Raw genomic sequence first — 16,080 nt, 5'->3', positions numbered from 1 at the left:
CATTTTATTCGTGAAGCTATCAATAAAAATATCATTAAACTTGTGTATTTACCAACCGATCTCATGATAGCAGATGTTTTAACTAAAACCCTTAACAAAAGTAAGCATATCTTCTGTGTTGAAAACATGCTGCAGTCAAGAGAACTGCTGTAAACCTCTTCCAGGTGTTTCTTCAAATTTCTCAATTTGATCATTTTCCTTACTTTTCTCTTTCATCATTTATATATCCCACATCATGTGCATCCGGATTAAGGGGGTGTGTTGGAAGGTAGTGATAATCCTACTGCACAATCTGTATTGTCAGTGCGTAAGCACTCCAACCCTCTTGTTACTCTATGTTGCCTACTCTATCCTGTTCTCTCTCTATGCGCCTTGCGTGTGTATTTTTGTCAATCAGTTTCATCCATATTCTATGCCGGAATAGAATATGTCTTAAACTTCATTTAGTGTTGTCTTGATTTAGACATCCTCCAACAGTTAGTAGAACGTTACTCAACAGCTGAATTCAGAAACTCGTTCAAATTATAAAATGCCTTGCTTAAAAGGAGACTCGAAGTAAATTGAAAAATTTCTGTATTTCACCGTCGCGGAGTTGTTTTTTGATGTTCCAGGGTAGACAGGGGCGTAGCTAGGAAATTTCTCTGGGGGGGGGGGGCATGGGACCACCTCTCGTGGTGAAGAGAGCAGGGGGGAGGTGAGGAATGGAGGATCCCGTTTTTCTGGGGGGGGGGGCACGAGATTTCTGGGGGGCAGGCCCCCCCAGGACCCCCTAGCTACGCCTATGAGGGTAGAGCATTTATAATTTGGATAGCCGAAAATTTTCAATCTTGTTCAGATAGTTTCAGTCGGATTTTTATACGTTTTTGATATCTCTATGCCTGCTGTTGTAATTATGGGACGGTAGAAGATCGGAAGGAGATACCGCAATCCATTTGAGGTTGCAAACTTTAGGCTGTCCAAGATATAAAGGGAGGTCAGGGTGAACAATCTGTGCTCTATGAAGATTGGGCGGCAGTGGGCATTCCAGGGCATATTAAACATAATTCTGACGAGTTTTTTTTGTAACATGAAAACTCGTTGTGCTCCAGTGCTACGGCCCCACAGGATTAGTACGTATCTCATATGGGAAACAACATGGGCATGATAGAATGCTAAGCAACACTGAAGGGTAGATATTCTTGACAGGTTGCGCAGCTGGACCCAAGATGCTCGGGCTTAATTTACATATAACTTTACTGGTATGTTCTTTCCAGGTGAGCCCTTTAGCTATTTGGATACCAAGAAACTCAGCAGAGTTTTCCAATCGAATACTATTTGCGTCTCCTGGAATACAATAATCAATGAATGGAGAATTACAAGAACCGGCTGAGTACATTAAAACTTGTGTCTTACTTTGATTAACCGTCAGATCGTTGGCATTAAACCAGGCGGAGGCCTGATCATACACTTCACGAGCCTTAATAAGTATTACCTACATCTCCACCCTCAACTAAGGCAGAAGTGTTATCCGCAAATAGTAAAATAGGGTATTTGACATTAAAGGGAAGGTCATTCATGAAAATGATAAATAAGAGTGGGCCTAAAATTGATCCCTGAGGGACTCCGGTCATTAAGGGTAAGACACTAGAAAGAATGGGTCCATTGACAGAGTCAATTTTTACTCTCTGATTACGGTCAGAAAGATATGAAGCAATGAGCGTTATGCCATTTTCAGAAAGACAGTATAAATGTAATTTCTTGAGTAGCAAAGGATGATTGAGGAGATCGAAAGCTTTAGTTAAATCAAAATGTATACTCATTACAGGAAGTTTTTTTTTCAAAGGCGGTGAGAACTTTGTCTATAAGTTTATACAGAGCATGGGTGGTAGATAAATCCTTTCTAAAGCCAAACTGGTGATGATATAGCAGGTTATTGGACTCAAAGTGGCATTAGAGGCTGCTTAAATAGGATTTTTTCGAATAGTTTGCTTATTGTAGAAAGAACGGAAATAGGTCGATAGTTAGATACATCCTGCCTGAACCCTTTTTAAACAAAGGAGTTACATTGGCAGATTTAAAGCAGTGCGGGAACACACCTGTCACGATAAATGTATTAATCAGCACAAACAGATGCTCACCAATGATAGAAAAATAGTCACGAAAGAAAAATGGAGGTATACCTACAGCCATCTGTATCAGCTCTGTTTGGCTTGAGACTACAGACACACGAGTATAGCTCATTTAGCGTTATCTGGGAGAATGTAAACGTTGGAGGGGGGTTTTTCAGGGACTTTTTTGTCATCTCAAGAGCCCTAAAATGAGCTAAATTACTTGGAAACGTATTATGCAGGGAGGTGAGATGTTCATGGAAAACATTAGCTATTTTAGCAGGATCAGAAACAATCACCCCATCACAGCGAACAGCATCAATTAGCGAATTGTTATTAGTACTTGGCGTTTGGTCCTTTATAATATTCAAAGTAGTACCTAATAGTCCCGATATTTCTTAAACTTCTTAAGTTTTGTTTAGCTTTGGACTTAGTTTCAGAAAAAAATAGTAAGGCAGTCGTGTTTTTTGCGACAATTTACTTACAGAAGTATATAAATCGCAAATCTCTGACGCATACACGAGCCACATTAATTTTTCCTTTTCCACTAATAAGTGCTTTTTCGGTCTCAAACTATTTCTCCATCTAGAAACCTCGCATTCCTGTCAAACTCAAAACAGATTCCCCATTGAACACTCGATCTGTCAAGCTCATGAAGCGGTGATCAGAGTTTTATGGGTAGGTATCGTTAGATTCGATTAAATTTCCCTTTAAGGCGCGACGGAGTAGAGGTCAGCCGCAAACGGGATTAGGGATTATAGGTTGCTGGAGAGGTGAACAGTAAAAACTGGATTAGTTGATTAAAACACGACGGTAATTACTGCTCTCGGAACAAGAACACACAGCGCAGCACGCGAGGTTGACGCGACGGGACAGCCAATAGGGAGCTATTGCCACGTGGCGCGGCGTCGGCAGCCGCGGGGAAACCTCCCCATAAATACTGGGAAATGAGTAAAATGACATTCAACATTAAATATTCTACGTCCTACGTTGCCCCGTTGTTGCTGCTCTGTAAGCTGAGAAAACAAGATCACCCTCCCGACAACACCAGGTTATATTTAGAATATCGGTGTGAGGAAAGTGCTACCATCTCAATCACTTTACTCGAAGAGAAAATAGGAGCCCGCATTAAATATGAGGCGTGCCGCGTGCGTGATCACCTATATAATGTTCTACCACAGTCGATCAGACATTTGACGAGTACTTTTTCATTTGATTCGGAAAATTACATTAGAAATTGAAACACTATAGTTTTTCGAATTCAGCCGACTTTTCGGCAAATGTGAAATATGTCCACGACTGACTTCTCAAGGATGTGGTGGGTCAACTGATGTATGTTACGTACCCACACTTTCCCCAAAAAACATCAAACACATCTTTATTTTTGAAATTTAAATTTTAAAAGTTACCTAAATTTCCAAAATCAAGATCTTTGATGGTTTTTGGAGAAAGGTAAGCGTATTATTATACAAAAGCAGTTCAACCCGTGCTTCGCACGGACAGTGTCATCTACAGTTCCTACCCGTGTTTATATGGTAAAAAAAATATTCTTCTTACAAAAAGGAACAATAGCCCTAGCCATGGACATTGATATACAGGGTTATCCAAAAGTCACTGACCACCCCTGTAACTTTTTTCCAAATTGAGATAGAAGTTTGAAATTTTGAGAATGTTCCTCGGTCTAAGGTAGCAACTTTTTGGTCCCCCAAAAATTTTGGGGGCGGCCCCCCTTAAGGGGGGCGGGGGCTAACTTTTTTTTTCAAATGGCAACCCCCCCCTTTGTGATACCTCATTCGAAAGCTAATAAAAAAAAGAAAATTTTTGGCGCAAACCGCAGGTCGAAATGTTCATTTTTGACAAAATGGCGGCCGGTCAAAGTTCAAAATGGCGGAAATTTGGCATTTCCGTTGTTTATTGACGGATTGGTGTGAAACTCGGAATCCTGGGGTTTCTTAGGATGAGAAAAACAATTCTGGCATTGGTTTTCCAGAAAAGTCTGTCCTTTTCTAAATGGCGGCGGTCAAAATGCCGGCCTCGAGCGGGAAGTGGATATTTAGGCTGCATATCGTTGGATTTGCATGAAACTTGGTATCTGGGGGTATTCCGGCAGGAGAAGAACGAATCTTTCATTGGATATCTGAAATTTTGACAAATTCAAAAATGGCGGGAAATCAGTTTTACGGCTCTTTACCGATGGATTTGCATGAAATTCGATATCCCAGCGGTTTTTGGCTGGTTAAAAAGGAATCTTTCATTAGATTCTTGAAATATCAAATAATTTCATGCCAATCCATCAGTAAACAGCCGTAACACTAATTTCCCGCCATTTTCCCGCCGCCATTTTGGAATTTGTCAAAATTTCAGATATCCAATGAAAGATTCGTTCTTCTCCTGCCGAAATACCCCCAGATACCAAGTTTCATGCAAATCCAACGATATGCAGCCTAAATATCCACTTCCCGCTCGAGGCCGCCATTTTGAAAAGGACAGACTTTTCTGGAAAACCAATGCCAGAATCGTTTTTCTCATCCCGAAAAACCCCAGGATTCCGAGTTTCACACCGATCCGTCAATAAACAACGGAGATGCCAAATTTCCGCCATAATGAACTTTGACCGGCCGCCATTTTGTCAAAAATGAACATTTCGACCTGCGGTTTCCGCCAAAAATTTTCTTTTTTTATTAGCTTTCGAATGAGGTATCACAAAGGGGGGGTTGCTATTTGAAAAAAAAAAGTTAGCCCCCCGCCCCCCTTAAGGAGAGCCGCCCCCCAAAATTTTTGGGGGACCAAAAAGTTGCTACCTTGGACCGAAGAACATTCCCAAAGTTTCAAACTTCTATCTCAATTTGGAAAAAAGTTACAGGGGTGGTCAGTGACTTTTGGATAACCCTGTATTATGAAGATCCGACTGAAAATAAGGCAACAAATGAAAAATAATAATAATAATTCATAATAATTTTTCTAAATTTATTATTGATAATCCAAAAAAATACATAAGCAAGTAGATAATACACGTGTAACATTTGCATAATCATTTTTTTTATTAGTACTTCAAATAATAGTACATGAAAACACTTTAGATGCATAAAAATATCTTTAAAAGCAAGATTTAATTGTTAACTGAATATTAACTTAGAATTAGACACGTTTTAACTGTACAAAATAAACTATCTCCAACAAATGAGGAGAATAAATAAAAACATGATTATTTCTAAAATAAAAATGTCTTTTTTCTTTAACTTGAAAATGAGGACAAACGTTACCAGTCAAAGTCCTAGTCCTCCTGATTGTGTCCAAAGAGCACAGGGAGGCAAACATTTTAAATGAAAGATTTTTTTTTTCTGCATAATCATGTATCCAGTTCTATTCATTACTGTAAATGCCTAAGTTCGAAATTTTATATAGATAAGGCTCCTTTCACTGCTAAATTGCCAAAAATCAAGCTAAACTTTTTAAGATGATTAACATTCAATCCATGTTTTTCAGGTATATGAAGAGGGTATAATTCATTTCATTCTTGGGTTATTTTAAGTCATGGCAGCCTTAAGTGCTATCTTTTGCATGCTTTCGTGTTTCAATTTTCTATTAACAACAGACATATGCAGGTTAGAAATCGGCAGAAGATGGCCGCATTTCACTTGAAAGAACTGTTTTAATTGTTAGCATTTTATCTTAACAACCGTGGGAGAAAAGCAGCGTTCTCTTAACTGCGCCCTCGAAAAATTAGAGTGCGTCCTGTTGCTTTCCATTTTTTTGTTCGCGTATTTGGAATGCAATCAAATGTTTGATTTACTGTTGAAAGTTAGTCTTTTGAAGCCAAAAAACAGCCTCAGGGAAGCTATCCAGCCGCGCCCTCTCAAATGAAGGACGCCATTTGTGCAAACATATAATTAGAAATGATAAAATGACCAAAAATTCATGTAAAAAAGATCTCGCCCTGAGTGAAAGCTACTGCTGGCTTGGGGGGCGGGGGGCATTGCCAGTGTTATACGGTACTGGATACCGAGTTTCACGAAAATCGATCAAACAGGAGCCGACTTAGCATTTTAGGCCACGGCCGCCATCTTGGATTTGGAAATTTTGAAAATCTGACCAAAAATTCGAGTTTCTCGTCGAAAAATACCCCTGGATACCGAGTTTCACGAAAATCGATCAAACAGGAGCCGACTTAGCATTTTAGGCCACGGCCGCCATCTTGGATTTTGACATTTTGTAAAGCCGACAAAAAATTCGAGATCCCCGTTGAAAAATACCCCCGCTTACAAATTTCCACAAAAATCCGTTGAAAAATACCGCCTAAAACCTTATATTTCGTCTATAAGGCAGTGACGTCACGCAACAGGATTGAACCTGTTCGGCGCGATGCGCGTAAACAACCGCGTATCTCCAATATAATACTATATGGAGAAACAACTTTTCGCTCTTGCGGGCGTCCTAAGCAGCGGATTTAAATGGGAATAATTTTAATCAACTCCTCATTACAATAGCTAAGCGTGTACCAATTTTAAAGGAAATCGCTTCGGCCAATTTTTATCTAGGGGGGGCAGAGTGAGTGGGAACAGCAGCTTTATATAGAGTAATGGTCCTCTCCACGTAGATGTAAACACCTGCAACTTTCAGCGTGGGATTTCAACTTCGTGGAAAAAACCTTCGTCAAGGATCTGTATCTCTCTCAATACAGAGTTTTCGATGTAACATAGTTCTCCTTTGGCAAAATTTACGTATGAAACGGAAATTAGGGAAAGGAAACATGAAGTAAGAGTTGGATAGATAATTCGCAACTTTACCACGTAATATAAAAAAACCTGGGCCATATTTTGAAAATCTGAAAAGAGTTGGCTTATCTAGAGGCAATTGCCCGTCGATAGCCGCAAAAATCATGAAAATCGGCCCGGTAGAACGCTGGAACTAAGCGTCACCAGTTTCGCAAAATTAGGAGGTCTTGGAGCTTATAGTATAGAAGAATACCTAAATCGATATAGATGGATATATATGTATATCGATACGAATCGATGTATCGATGCATATCTATATCGATACATATCGATCTATATCCATATCGATTCATATTGATAAGTACGTCATTATCGATATACAACAAAACATCTATATATTTAACATCCTAAGGCTTTTTTGTCCTCCTTCAGTTAGGACAGTTTGTCCTGGTTCGATCTCGGAAACTACTGGACCGATTTTCCTCGGATTTGTTTTAAATGAAAGCTCTTAGGCTGTAAATGTGTCAGCATCCTTTGGTTTTTCGATTTGCGCGATCAATGTTGCAAAATTTACCTCGATTTGATAACGACATATTTGCGTTTTTGCCACTGGACAGTTGGTCCTAATTCGATCTCGAAAACTACTGGACCGATTTTCCTCGGATTTGTTTTAAATGAAAGCTTCTAGGCTGTAAATTTGCCAGCACCCCTTGGCTTCTCGATTTGCACGACCGATGTTGCAAAATTTAGCTCGATTTGATAACGACATATTTGCGTTTTTGACGCTGGACGAGTCATATGGTTGGGGGACCTCCCACCCTCTGATTTTCCGTTTCCCTCTCCACGTAAACCCATCCCTACCTGCTCACAACACATGTCACCCTTCTACCCTAGTATGGATCCTATGGCAGTATCACTCCCTTCCTTATGCTGTCCGACTCGGAACACCTGCTACGCATTTTCTTCGTTGCATTACTCATAATGAATTCTTGGTTTGTCCATATTTCTTATCAGTGCGTCTAGAGTTTTGCTTTCTTGATTTTGTCAATTGTCTTCGGTTTTCTTTACATGAAAATTTCTTAATTTTGATGTGTATTTTTCAGAGGATAATTTTCCTTTTTACAGCAGCACAGATTTTATTAATTATTAACTTTTTTACAGCAGTTTATGTATTCTTCCAAGAGAATCAGTGATTAATCTATCGATAAACATCGATACTTATCGATACATTCTGTAGGTCGTTATCGATTCCTGACGAGTTTCTTCTCTTCCTTTTTTCCAGGTATTAAATGAATCAGTTAATCAAAGCGTGCCTGTGTTGTTTGTGTTGGATGTGTTTTTTGTATTTGATGTGTTTTATGTAATATATATACAGGGTGTTTCAGACCACCCGTACCAGGCCTTTTTCTCGGTTGTTTTAGGTCGCACGAAGTCGGGGACCGCGGGGTTGAATAGGGAATGAACCCCAAGGAATCCGAATGTCGTGGTCCCGAAACCCTCCCACCCCCCGCTCGGGGTGTAAAGGGGGGGTCACGATGCTAAAAGTCACGGTTCCCGACCGAATTGCGGATTAATCGCATCAGAATTGAAAAGCACGGAAAATTTCACGTGAAATTGACCCCTAAAAATCCATAATCGGCCCATCCAAGGCCTATAAATGACCCCCTAAAGAGGGGGACAGTACCCCCTCCATAATTTCTCTTTGGTCTCAAAATTGACGTAGATTCTCCAGAAGAAGATGGTTTCCCAGGTAATCGACCCCGAGAAATCCAAATTTCATGGTCCCGAAGCTCCTCTAGCCCCCCTTGGGGGGTAAACGGGGGACCCAATTTTAAAAATCGGGGCTCCTTTCCGAATCGCAAATTGATTGCATCCAAATTGAGGAGCAGAACACTTTTACATCTTTAGTGACCCCCAAGAGCGCGAGCTGCGCGCGTAATTGGCGCTTGATTCCCGCTGCTCTATGCCATGAACGGCAACAGCGCGGGCCTTTCTATGTTTCATCCGATTACCAGCTGATGAAAGTTTCTGAGCTTGTTATGTTTCCATTGCTATATTCTGACCGTTCGATCGGATCACATATCGCAGAGCACATTCATTCTGTGTCACCTATGCTTACTGCTCACATATTTATTCACCCCCCCCCCCCCCCCTCCTCCCACCACGAACATTTTTACTTTTTTTTCGAAATCGAGCAGCTGATGAAAATAACCACTTTTTGAATATTTTGGGTCAGTTATTTTATTATCTACAATTTCTGAACTCTAGTTATTGTTATTATATTGGTTTTCTACAGTAATCATGGATATTCCAACGATTAATTCCAGTGCAACTCAATTAAATACTGTAAAATCATTCATCAACCTAAAGATGGTGGTTGTTTATTTAGCTCTATATCCTACGTAATATATGGCACCAACAGTCTTCGTGTTACGTTCGCAGTGAAATCACGTAGTTCCATACGTTGCAATTAATTGGGAAAGATTCAAGTTCTTAACTGAAGGAGGAGATCGACATTTATATTCTACAACAGATGAGTATATTTTTGAAATGTCTTTTTCACCAACATACGGTGCTTATAGTGAGGTAGCTGCAGCGAAGGAGTCATATTTTTACAATTTTGAAACAAATACTGCTGCAGGAATATTAATCTACTAGCGAAATGCCCGTGACTGGAGTCACGGATCTAAGAGGCCACTAAAATACAGGGTTATTCAAAAGTTACGCACCACTGGCCATAACTTTAGTTTTAATTATGATATCGATTTGCGGTTTGTGGCGTCCTTCCTCATATGGAGGGGGAAACTTTTTGAGGTACTTTTTAGTTCTTCACCCCTCCCCCAGGGTGAGGGGGGGCGGGGGGCAACTCAAAAATTTCAAATTGCCACCCCCATCATGTAATACATCGTTAGAAAGAGCATAAAAAAAGAAATTTTTTGGCGCAAACCGGAAGTCGATCTGACCCCCCCTGTCAAAAGTTAGGGGGGTCCAAAGGTTATTTAGGGGGTCCGTACCTTCATTTTTTAGAGTAGCTTCGGCGGCTCTTGGACATACCGTTTCTCTTTTCAAAGAGTCCTCGAATACTCCAAGTCTGATACCGAAGTCTTCACATTGCCCCCGGGCCACCACAGCCCCCCCGAAGGGGGGGGGGGGGGCTGTTACAATGAAACATTGCATTAAAATGCGAAAAGTCACAGAAGAGCTTCAAACTTAGCATCAAATCCGAGTGGAACTTCTTGCCAATGTTAACGCAAACGCAGCCTGCGACTTTAAAGTGAGTTTCCAAAACTCTTAGCCCCCTGCCCCCCTCATTTTTGGTTGCAGAGCGGGTAAAAACCGGGAAATTCACTACAAATAATGCCCGAAACTAATGTCCAACTTGAGGAGGACCCTTGAAACGTTGCGATCAGTCGGAGCATTGAAATACAAGGACTGCCACCCCCTTAAAGTACGGAAACATCTATAAACCCCCCGCTGCCCCCCTCATTTTTCGTTGCGGAGCGGGTAAAAACCGGGAAAATCGCCAGAAATGATGCCCGAAACCACTGTAGAACTTGACGAGAACCCTTGAAACGTTGCGCTCAGTCGGAGAACTGCAACACAGGAACTGCCGCCCACTTTAAGGACGGAAACATCCATAAAACCCCCGCTGCCCCCCTCTTTTTTCGTTGCAGAGCTATAGTAAGAACCGGGGCATCATTTCTGGCGCATCTCCCGATCTTACCAGCTCTACAACGAAAAAAGAGGGGGGGCAGCGGGGGTTTTATGGATGTTTCCGTCCTTAAAGTGGGCGGCAGTTCCTGTGTTGCAGTTCTCCGACTGAGCGCAACGTTTCAAGGGTTCTCGTCAAGTTCTACAGTGGTTTCGGGCATCATTTCTGGCGATTTTCCCGGTTTTTACCCGCTCCGCAACAAAAAATGAGGGGGGCAGCGGGGGTGTTTTGGATGTTTCCGTACTTTAAGGGGGTGGCAGTCCTTGTATTTCAATGCTCCGACTGATCGCAAAGTTTCAAGGGTCCTCCGCAAGTTGGACATTAGTTTCGGGCATTATTTATAGTGAATTTCCCGGTTTTTACCCGCTCTGCAACCAAAAATGAGGGGGGGGGGGTAGGGGGCTAAGAGTTTTGGAAACTCACTTTAAAGTCGCAGGCTGCGTTTGCGTTAACATTGGCAAGAACTTCCACTCGGATTTGATGCTAAGTTTGAAGCTCTTCACCCCCCCCCCCCCTACGGGGGGGCTGTAGTGGCCCGGGGGCAATATGAAGACTTCGGTATCAGACTTGGAGTATTCGAGGACTCTTTGAAAAGAGAAACGGTATGTCCAAGAGCCGCCGAAGCTACTCTAAAAAATGAAGGTACGGACCCCCTAAATAACCTTTGGACCCCCCTAACTTTTGATAGGGGGGTCAGATCGACTTCCGGTTTGCGCCAAAAATTTTCTTCTTTTATGCTCTTTCTAACGATGTATCACATGATGGGGGTGGCAATTTGAAATTTTTGAGTTGCCCCCCGCCCGCCCCTCCCCCTGGGGGGGTGAAGAACTGAAAAGTACCTCAAAAAGTTTCCCCCTCGATATGAGGAAGGACGCCATAAACCGCAAATCGATATCATAATTAGAACTAAAGTTATGGCCAGTGGTGCGTAACTTTTGAATAACCCTGTATCCATAACCCCGAAAAAATGGTGGTAGGGGAGCAAAACATGCCATTAAAAAATGATAAAATCGATAGAAAAATGAGTTGAGGGGGGGGGGGAGGCAGAATAAATGCTGGCATAAAAATTAGAACTAACCTAGCAATGATTTATTAAAAAAAAATGAAAAAAAAAGAAAAAAAGAAATTGAAATATAACATCAGCTGATAGCAAACAGAGGTTACCAAGGAAACCAAGGAATGGAATTTCCAGAAAAACAGATTAGTGGAAAACAGCGTAAATAGGGCACTGACGTTAATTACCGTTCATAAGTAAACGGTAAGTGCGATTTAACAAAAAATCTATACAGTTCTTTGTGAGACCAAAATGGACAAAATTACAAAATTTGAATAGGCTAACGTTAAATCTAACAACAGTTATCGTGAACGAAAGAATTGACGACATAGGTCGGGTAACTATTATAGGTGGAATAATATTTCTGGTTCTTCGTATTCGAAAGTAGCAAGATTATTATTCAGTGGTCCCATTTAGGTATAGCACAGAGAAAGCCATTAATTAATAGTCCCATTAATAGCCCATTGTGTAGAATTAGCAGAGTGTATTTTGCGGGAAAATGAATGCATACTTCACTGCTTAGAATTTTCAATACTTACTATTAATTGCTTGAAAGAGAAATATGATTAGTAAATTAAAAGTTATATGCATCTAATATGAGGTATACTAATTTATTTGCTGCAATAGTGCCGCGCGGAGCGCGGGTTGGCTACTAGTTCCTCAATAAGAGAACTTTTTAATACGATTGATTCGATACAGAAAAGAATTATAAGAATACGAAAGGAGTTTGAGACAAAAGAGCTGGCGAAAGCAATAACAATAGAAAATCCAACTATTACCTATAAAAAAATATTTCAGTACAAAATAGAAGTCTAGCGACGTCAATAACGCTCAATCAACTATGTGAGGGGAGCTCGGGTTTGCCGTTGGGCAATTCAACAAGGTGCAGATTTATCGCCTTGTCTTTCGATATACCAATATCCATCCCATCCCACCTATAATATCCCACCTATAATAGTTGCCCGACCTCTGTCAGCAGTTTCTTTCGTTCACGATAACTATCGTCTGATTTACCTTAGCTAATTCGAATTTTGTAATTTTGCCCATTATGGTCTTATAAAGAACTGTAGAGGTTCTTGGTTAAATCGGATTTACCTACCGATTAGGTACTTATAAACGGTACTTAACGTAAGTGCCCTACTTACGCTGTTTTCCACTAAACTGTTTTTATGAAAGTTCCATTCCCTGGTTTCTTTTGTAACATTTGTTTGCTATCAGCTGATGTTTTATATCAATTTCCCGGCCAAGTCAGAGGATTTTACACTTTCTGGGTTTTTTGTTTTGTTTGTTTTTTTTTGTTTTGGCGCGTATAGGTACGTAGTACACCTAGTGCCTTTGCGATCGTTTCCACCCCCTACTCGATACGATAACCGAGCCCCTTAGTTCCTCTACCGGGAAGTGGCTGGCGCGAACGTCTTCGGTTTTCCAAATTGTGTAAAAAGTTTACTAATCCGTCAATAATTATGGTTTAATTTTTTTTGTCATTCTGAATACATTTGACGGATTGCCGAGAATATTGGACATTTTGCTACAAAATGCCACACGTCCTCGTCTGCCTATTGATTACAAAGTAAACGTTGCTTACTTTTCGCTTTAAACGAATATTTATTTAGATATATGTATGAATTCGTAACGGGCTTTACAGATCCAGCTGATCTCGTTTTGGTTGTATTTGCCATCATAAATATAACTCTCGGTAAAAGCTTTATTTCCATAAATCTCCTTAAACAGGTTGTAACGATCAGTGACGTTTAGCTTCTCTCTGTATTTACTCATAAACTTATCTTTAATCATACATATAATTACTATCACATCCAACTAGTTCATTATTAGGGACTTCAAATTCTCTCTCCATCTGCAGCCAATCTTCGTACCAGAATAACTTTCTATCCACCAATTCTTGTGTAAGAAAACGAGAGTACCGATCCTCGTCTGGCACCATATCTCTATTTTTATAATTAAGGTGAAGCTCTAGCGTATGTGCAAATAATGTCCATAAATTAGTTTCGAGATGCAACAAAGAATCTGGAGTATACCTACGTACGCAGTCTCAACACTTTTTTAACAAAAACTTTGTTTAAAATTTCTACAGCTCCATACATTTTAGCCCCCCAAATTTGCGCTCCGCGTAGCTGGTACTACTCCTGTAGGTATAGAGCATTGGAATTAGAACTACCTAAAGGGCACATCTTGATTAAACCATATTTTAATTCGAATTATTTTATGCTATTTTGGCAGTCGCATCTTTTTTGGCAAAGTGATGCTCCAAGCTAAGACTTGACGTTAACCAGATGCCTAAATACTGGTATTTCTTCACATCACAACTTCTTTCACACATTCTTTCGTTTTTATACCACCATTTGTCGTTCTTCGCAGGTCTTCCTCCATTTCTAAAAATCAGTATTTTGGATTTATCTAAATTAACTATCAAATTCCACAAATTACAGTATTTTTCTAGGTATGTTATCATTCTCTGAAGAACTGCTGCACTAGGGGCCAACAAAACTCCCTAGTAGCATGATTCACTTTCCCCTTCCTAACAAACGTATAAGGAATTAATACCGGTTATATAAGCACCATTTTAACTAAAGTTTATATATCGTGTATATAAGTTTTATATAAAATGCCCATGAAAATAATTATTCATATTTTCAGAAGATAACGTTTATATAAAATTTATATAATTGAGGAAGGGTTTTTATAAATTTTCTTTATACGCATAGTATCCTTTTGCTTAATTTGCTTAATATAACTGTTATATAAATGACCTGAATGACTTTAACGTAAACCTATCTCATTTTCATGAATGATGATGATGATCTCATTTCAATGAACACCCTTGACTCTCAGACTGCGTGGGATAGGTATTATTAGAGGTACTAGTGGCTCCGAGACGAGTTAAAAGGGGATATTTCGGCACACAATCCGAGGAGCCCTGTTACCTCAGTTGGTAGCGTGTCTGGCTCATAACCCTGCCCAGTTGGACAGCAATATTTTAAAAATATTTTAAAAATATTGAAATTTAATACATTTTTAAAATGTTTTTCATGTATTTTTAAAATATTTTCAAAAGTACTTTTGAAATACAATCAATGAATATTTTTAAAATATTTTAAAAATATATTAAAAATATAAAAAATTAAAATTTTTAAAATAATATTTTATAATATTTTTAAAGTATATCATAATTATTTTTGTTAATATTTTAAAAATATTATTAAATATTATTTTAAAAATTTTGATTTTTTTTAAAATGTTTAAATTAATGTTATAAAAATTTAAAAGAAAAAAGGAAATGATAATAATTATAAATATAAATAACATAAATACATCGACATAAATTCAAACTAGAAAAAGGCCCAAATAATTAAAACTGGAAAAAGACGCAATTATAAAGTTAAAAAATAGAGAGAGAGAGAGAGTTAAAAAAATAGAGAGAGTTAGAAAAAATGATAGTTAAAAATCATGATAGTTAAAAAAAAGAGAGAGCTAAAAAAATGAGAGAGAGTTAAAAAAAAATGAAAATGAAAAAATTACATCATGAAATAAAAAACAATAAATAAATAAATAATAAATAATAAAGTCTGGTAAAATATCATAAGAATCCGTCAATAAACAAACATATTACGGACTCAGAGGCCTGCGATAGTTAAGAGATTTAATTTAGGGGCCCATCCATATCAAGCCTGGCTGGTCTGGTGGTAAAGTACTGGACTTCGGATTGCAACTCCATCCCGAGGCGTGGGTTCTAATCCCGACTAGGACGCCGCGGATTTAAGGTAAGTCACAACTCTACGATGATCCACCACCTGGTAGTAACGCATATGAAAACTTGCACACTTCATAACTAGAGTGCGCTACCAGCCAGGAAGAATAGTGAATATTCATTTTATACACTCTTTGAATTTGGTTATATAACTTTTATACTAAGGGTTACATAATAATGTAAACTTTTAACTAAAAAACCTTACATCCATTACATAAACAATACATATTCTTTAGCTTGTGGTTATTTACGGTTTATACTTTTAAAAACAAATTTTTTATATAACTCTGCTACTAGGGCTATGTCATCAGCATACGCTAAAATTTTAAAAGTTTTCCTGCCTATTTTAATTCCACCTATCATATTATCCTCTAAGTCATTGAGAAAAAATGCAAAAAGGAGCGGGCTTAGTAAGTCACCCTGTCTAAGCCCCATACATGCCTCAAAAAGTCTTGCGAGTGTTTTTTTAGTCCAAACTCTGCCAGTTGTACCTGGGTGAATTCAAATAAGGGTCAAATTCCAGGTTCAATTTCCTCCCAAAATTTTTTTGAGAATATTTGGGCAAACCAAACTTTATTTTGGCTCTCATTAGGTGTACACTTTAGGAAATATAGCTCGTCGAGCTTAATAGGTATGCTTAAACCCGAATTTCCACCGTCACGTGTATCACTTCCCAAAATTTGCTCTAATTTTGCCTGATTTCCCAAATTTTCATCTCAGAGGTGACATATAATACTTTTAATTGA

General features: G+C 39.1%; 1 protein-coding gene across 23 annotated transcripts in view; it reads right to left on the bottom strand.

Annotated features, from left to right (window-relative positions):
- Positions 1-16,080, bottom strand: part of LOC109038096 (calcitonin gene-related peptide type 1 receptor) — a 506,731-nt gene that overhangs the window by 327,661 nt on the left and 162,990 nt on the right. The window lies entirely within an intron of this gene.

The sequence above is a fragment of the Bemisia tabaci genome, chromosome 1, assembly GCF_918797505.1.
Source record: "Bemisia tabaci chromosome 1, PGI_BMITA_v3".
In the NCBI taxonomy this organism is placed as follows: domain Eukaryota; kingdom Metazoa; phylum Arthropoda; class Insecta; order Hemiptera; family Aleyrodidae; genus Bemisia; species Bemisia tabaci.
The sequence above is the reverse complement of the archived record's forward strand: the minus strand, read 5'-3'. Positions and strand labels throughout refer to the sequence as shown.